This window comes from Eschscholzia californica, unplaced genomic scaffold, assembly GCF_041429995.1.
Source record: "Eschscholzia californica isolate CP2 unplaced genomic scaffold, dmEscCali1.0.p SCAF_1, whole genome shotgun sequence".
NCBI lineage: Eukaryota > Viridiplantae > Streptophyta > Magnoliopsida > Ranunculales > Papaveraceae > Eschscholzia > Eschscholzia californica.
This window is the reverse complement of record NW_028238198.1, coordinates 27,886,649-27,893,695: the sequence shown is the minus strand read 5'-3', so window position 1 is coordinate 27,893,695 and position 7,047 is coordinate 27,886,649.

Here is a 7,047-nt window from a genome sequence, read left to right as displayed (position 1 = left end):
ACGAAAATGGTATTATAGAGAAAAAGACTGTGAAGATAAAAGGATTTAGTCTGTTAAAGATGAAGGTGGTAGTGAGAATTGAGAGAGAAATATAAGACAAATTAGCTAGAGGATAAATGAAATAAAAGACAAAAAAAAAGTAGAAAGAAAATATTTTTTTTATATGAATGTCACAGAGGTAAAATCAGCAAGTTTCAAAAAAATTACAGACTAAAATGGTCAGTTGGTAACAAATTGAGAAGCGAAACGGAATTAACCCCTCATTATATTGTTCATTTGAGATGGTAGATTTTTCTCATGGTACCGCACCTTAACTCACCCTCTTCTCTTTCTCCTCTCATGGAAGTATCTTTGTAGTCAATTAGTTCATTTTCTAGTTATAGGAATTTCTTGCTAAGGCAAAAGCTCCACTTCAAGTTCCACAGTGAGTTTAAAATCTCGAAAACGCGCTTAGTTCAGTTGTACATTTCAGTTATTTTCAGTAGTATATTTCAGTTATTTTGCGAATGGGACAAACATAAATACCAGGAGATGAGTTTGGGACGTGATAGTATCTTTTTTGAGTTTGGAGCGTGGACCAACTTATTATCCAAAAAGTAACGACATTAAACAATCATTAACATTAGTTAACTTCCCCCAAACACTAGTTCTTTTTTTTTTAACTTTTGATGCCTCAAACACTAATTTTTCAAATTCAGATACCCTTAACAATATTTTTATAAATATTAAAAATAAAAATCTAATTAAATTCATAAAATATATTTGCAGATATATGCATACTCACCGTTAAAAATTAGTGTTTGGGACATCACACGATTTTAACTAAAACAAAAATTAAGTAACTAACGGTAAGGGTATGGGCGTATGTATGTGTGGGTAAGGAGGGACCATGGCCCCCTGACGCTTAAACTTGCCAGACAATTGCCTCCTAACAACCTAGTACATCCTTGTCCCATCTATACTTTAACCTCTATTGGCCCCTCACCCTTATGCCTTAATTCAACGGTTTCGATCCAAACCCAACCCAAAATTTAAGCCCAACTTAAATCCCAAACCCAACCCAAAATTTCAGCCCAACTTAAATCCCAAACACACAATCACCTAATCATAGTTCCTACCTTCCATCGCCTAAGATTCTAAGTTTCTAATTTCAAGTTTCAATTGCTTTTCTAGTTGGGTTAAGGCATAAGGGTGAGGGCCCGATAGAGTTTAAAGGATAAATGGGACAAGGATGTATTAGGTTGTTAGGGGGCGATTGCTTTTCCAGTTGTTAATTTATATCGAATCCAATTATAAACTAATTCAACTCATCCAAACTTTAATCTCTTATTACTAAAAATCGGTTGTCTCTCAAATTGTAATTTCGAAAGCAGGTAAAGTTATTAAAGAAATCGTATTTTCTCTTTCTTTCTCTCTCACTCTCCTTTTCCTCTCGCTCTCTTTTTCCCCTTTCCCTCTCTCTCTCACACACTCTCTCTCACTCTCTCCAGTTCAAGGTAATCACATAATTGAGGAGTATTTTTTAAGTGCTAGTTTTGAATGAAATGAAATTGATATTGGTGTTTGATCTCTAGGACTCATTTGTGTATAAATTTCTCAAATTATTTTATGGCTAATATGGTTCGGACCCTCCTTAAAAAAATCAGTTTTCTCCCTGGTTAAGGGTTATTAAATATCATTACTTTTTGAATGATAAAGTTATTCAAATTTAGTCCATGTCTTAAGCTAAAAAAAAGAACATTTTCATGCATGTCCAAAATTCATCAGCCGGTATTTATGTTTGGTCCTTTCACAAAATAACTCAACACATTCCCATCTATGTGGATCTTCATGTTGGAAAGTGCTTTGGATTTTTTGTTTTGTGAATCCATTTATGAAAAATACCAAGTTATACTCAATAAAAACTAAATTGTCTTGAGATTGTTAATCTTTGGGTATATTGATAAGATAATAATTATGGAGAGAATTTTGATTATATTGACCTGTCAGATGATTGAGCGGAGTTTGGAAATTGTCGTGAAAGAGGATGGTTGAGTGGAGGATGGTTGAGTGGAGGCTGGTACAATATCTTAATTTAAGATGATTTACGTCATATTATTGTACCAAGAATTCCAGTTTTCTTCTCCCAGGATACAACGAATTCCATTCAGTATTGATTGTGGTCGTATTTAAGCGAGTAATATGAACTTCTGAAGACTCTGGTAAGACGGACTGAACATTCTTCATACACTTCTAGTTTAGTCGTTATTATTAATGCTTAGAATGGTTTGTGATGTAGATTGTTGCGGAAGCGTAAAAGTAATGGAATCCACCATTATTATTGAACTAAACTAATGAAATAAAGCTGATGAAATAACGATAAAAGCGATAAAACGATAAACTTGATTAATAATAAACTTGATTCATGATATTCTCTGATCTGAATAACAAGGACAAACCTGACTTCCTTTTATAGGAACTTAGAAACTTCTAGATAGACTCAAGTTAGGATTCCTAAATATCAAAGATACTCAAACATAGAAAATTTTAAACCTAGACTTAGTAGGAAATACTAAAACATGGAAACTCCTAAACTCTAACCCTAATGGGCTCGGCCATGAGGCCCTCTAACTAGTTCGGCCGTGAGGCCCATCTTGATGGTCTCCATCATACTCCCCGACCGAGAACGAACTTGCCCTCAAGTGAGACTCAACAATGCAATCCTTAATTCCCACTTCGAGCGAACGGTGCATTGGGGTGGAAGGACACCCACTTGGACGAAATCACTAGCTTCAATCTCATAGTGCAAAGAATCTTGCAAAAATAAATGTAGGAAAGAAACTTCCAACAAATTGCAACATCTCTCGTCATCTTTTAATTTGATGAAGAAGACCACAAACACCACATAATATTTTATGGAAAAATCAACCTTGAATTTCTTCACTTGAACGATCTTCCCACGTTCATCTTCGTGTTGCTTATAAACCAAACTCGAATATGGCTTAATCAAATCTAAACTAGAATGAACTGACCTTTTCAAGCTAAAAGAGGATAATTCACTTTGTTCTTCTTTTTCCTCCGTCATTGAGAAAATTTTATTCTTTTTGTCTAGAACTTCTTCTTCAATACCATCGAACACGGTGACCGAAATAACATTCGACAACTGTCTACTGGATTCAATCTTTGACTCCACATATGAAAAATATTCATCTAAAGGAAGAAAAACATACCTAAAGATGCTTTTCAATGTAGTCCAATCGTCGACGAATTTTTTTCCTTGATTAATCAGTCTCCATTGCATTGCATTGAATTGTTCATAGATTCTTTCGGACATATGTTGTTCAATGAGAAAAACCTTATCTTCATCATGGATATCTTGGTTTATGAACCAATCTTCCATATGTTGAATCCAAAAATTTATATGATATTGACCGTCAAATAGAGGAATTTTAGAAACGGTATTAATTTTTTCTTCATATTTTCGATCAACATAAAATTGTTTTGAATCTTGATGAGACATGAAAATGTCTCATCTGAATCTCTTAACTCGGGTTAGTTAGTCTATTTCGAGCAGTTACTCTGATAAATTGAGTGTTTCTCTTTCTCAGGTGTCTTTACGGAGTTCGGTGTGAAAATAGCTAAAATCAGAAGAAACACACATTTGAGGGCATTTTGGTCATTTTAATGACAAGGGTATTCTGGTCAATATTAGTACTCATGTGAAAGTAGAGTCCAAGATGAGCTCATAGCCGAAAACGGAAGTCGAATCGGAGTCCGGAAGAGCGAGTTAGCTTAAGTCAAAGATTTGGAGTGAAAGAAGGTTGACCAAATCAGTAGGTGACATGTGGCATGAAGTCTGACGTCGGAGGGAATTTGAATTTCGGTACTGTGCTGGGCTACTTCGGTACAGTTTCGGGATTGTTCAACAGGCAGCGATCCAGTACATCCAAACGTAGGTTGCTATGATGGTTTTGGCAGTCGGTCCCTTCATCTCCGCGTTTTCGTTGATCTAACGGCGACGGTACCACCAGCAGATTTAATGTGACTGTCTCACCTGCTTATGCTACTCCGCGATGGACCATAGTGAGTTCTCTTGATAACCCACGCTCACTCTTTCTCGTCCTCTCTGTTACCTTAACATTTCATGGAAAGTTTTGAGATTACAGTGGAGAGAGAAGAGAGAAATCGAAGAAGATAAATTAGAGAATGGAAGGTTATAAAGATGGAAAGATAGAAACGGAGAGAGAGAAGGAAAGAATGAGACAGAGATGGAAAGAGAATTAGTCAGAAATGATAAGAAGGAAATAAAAGTGGATTTGGGAATCGGTTTTCTTTACATATAACCGAAGGATTAAAGAGAAACCAGCAGCTCCTGACGGCGAAAAAAAGAAGAGAAGGGGAGACAGGAAGAGAGATTAAAGATATACTCGGTTTTGGGGAGCAAAAATCGATCTCTCCATTCCTCACCATTAAAGCTAAAACCGAGGTTAGAGAGAGGGAGTTTGAAAGTGTTCTTTCCTGTTTTGTTTCTTCTTCTAACTCTTCTCTTTGTGAGAGAGAGAAGTTTAGATTGGAAGAGTTAGAGAGAGAGGAAGATACTGATTCTGTAGAGAGAGAGAGAGAGATTGAATTTATTATACAAACCACCATTAAACTCATCTTTTCTTCTTCTTCCTTTACTGTTTCTGTTATATAGAGAAAGATAGAGTTATATTCTTATTATAGAGAGAGAAAGATAAAGGTTAGAGAGAGAAAGAAGGAGAAAACAGTAGAGAGAGAGAAAAACCAGAGAAGGAAAATAATTTTCCCACAGAGAAGTATTTTCCGAGAAGACGAGAAAACAATTTTCCCTTAGGGTCTGTTTGGCTGCACAGAGTGAAATTTCAAGAAAAAAGGTGTTTTCTTCTCCAATTCTTTTCCTTTTTTTTATGTTATTCTTTTCCTTCTCTTTAATCATTATAATACTCTCATCTATCATGTGTAACTAAATTTCCCGATCTAGGGTTAAGGCTAAGTTTTAGTTTTATGTGATTTTCTGACTTAATCCCTTTTAAGTACTTAAATACTTGGATTTCTTCGCGTATCTTTCACGATAACCCCTTTCATTAGTTATACTTATGTTTGATGGTTCATATTTAGGCTTTAGGTCTTTAATGTATCATGCTTACGTTTGATATCTAATAGTTAGAGTACCCGTGATTTTACGTATCAAAATTGAAAGTTTTAAAGTAAGTGTTCTGAAAAGTCAAAATCATCCGAGGTTGGTTATTCTTCCTTGAGTTATATAATAAGAAGATTTGAATTGCATAAGTTAGAAGTCATATTTGCTAAAGTGGATCCTGAAACCCTAGATTCCCTCTTCTCATAAGTTCCCTTTATCTGAATATCAACTTTAGTATTATTTAATTTTTAATTGTTATTATTCTTTTTATTATTTGAAAAAAAAAATAATATTACCAATCAAACCATTATTTTGAAGACATAATAGTTTTAAGATTAGAATTGAAATTTGACTTAGTCTCTGAGGAATGAACCGGTCTTACCGGAATTATTACTTGACGCCCGTATACTTGCGGGTGGTGACCTATTTAGGAAACTTTCTAGGCCCATCAAATCTCGAAAGGGATCCCAACCTAAACGTGGAAGAATTTTCCAACACTCAAGGAGAGATGTATCCATGAAAAAAATTTCATCTTTTGTTCCCAGATTTTTAAAGCTCTGAATACCAGCTGATGTAGATTGTTGCGGAAGCGTAAAAGTAATGGAATCCACCATTATTATTGAACTAAACTAATGAAATAAAGCTGATGAAATAACGATAAAAGCGATAAAACGATAAACTTGATTAATAATAAACTTGATTCATGATATTCTCCGATCTGAATAACAAGGACAAACCTGACTTCCTTTTATAGGAACTTAGAAACTTCTAGATAGACTCAAGTTAGGATTCCTAAATATCAAAGATACTCAAACATAGAAACTTTTAAACCTAGACTTAGTAGGAAATACTAAAACATGGAAACTCCTAAACTCTAACCCTAATGGGCTCGGCCATGAGGCCCTCTAACTAGTTCGGCCGTGAGGCCCATCTTGATGGTCTCCATCAGTTTGGTTTCCTCTTGATATTCAGATGAAAATTAGATGATTGAATGTTGTGAAGTGAAGTTCTAAGACAACTCTAACCTCTGGAATAAACGTTTTAAGTTTTGGTGAAGAAACGATTCACATACAAAAATGAGTAGACACATGGACTAAGGAAGCATCTAATGGATTTAGGCCATTAGGGACACTAATTGTTACACTTTGGTCAAGGGAGGTGACAAGTTACGAAGGAAGGCAACCGTTCTGGCAATGCAATGTGTCTTTGTTTAGGCCGTTCCATGTGATGAGATATCGCTTGTGGAACGCGAGCCATCAGATCATCCCAAAAGGAGCCTGAAGCTGTGAAGCTAGGGCGGGTGGGACCATCATTGATAGATCTGGACGTTCCCCTAATGCAATTTGACCCCCACATTGACGGTCTCATTTTTGTTTGATCCCCAAACTAACTTGGTCGTTTTACTATTCAGTCTTTATTCTAACCATACCTAAGTTTACTTTAACCATCTTAGTCAAAATTTCAATCGAAAATATCTACTTTATCCAGAATCAGATTTGAGCAATACGTAGCTTTAAATTAAAGAACTCGCTAACTCAACGCAATGGTGTGTTGATCTTCTACGTTTAATGAGTCGAACTCATGCAAAGTTGGCTCTAATTCCAACATGTACATGATTGTCTCAAGCGGAGGAAGTGTTGGGCCTTTTTAGTATGCTCATGAAATCTTCTCTAGGAATAAAAATCTCTATTTACATACTTTAATCTGGGCGTCAAAAACGAAAATAATATCAATAATTCACATTTCTTGACTTATTCGAGTGAATTCACATTTCTTTACGTGTTTGAGTGTTTCTGATTTTGAAGAAATCACCTATTTCTTTTCTAGCAATATACCCAATAAGTGATTGGCAACAAAGGAACCATAAAAGGTTATTTTAATCTTGTTCGGGGAGCTTTGACCATTGT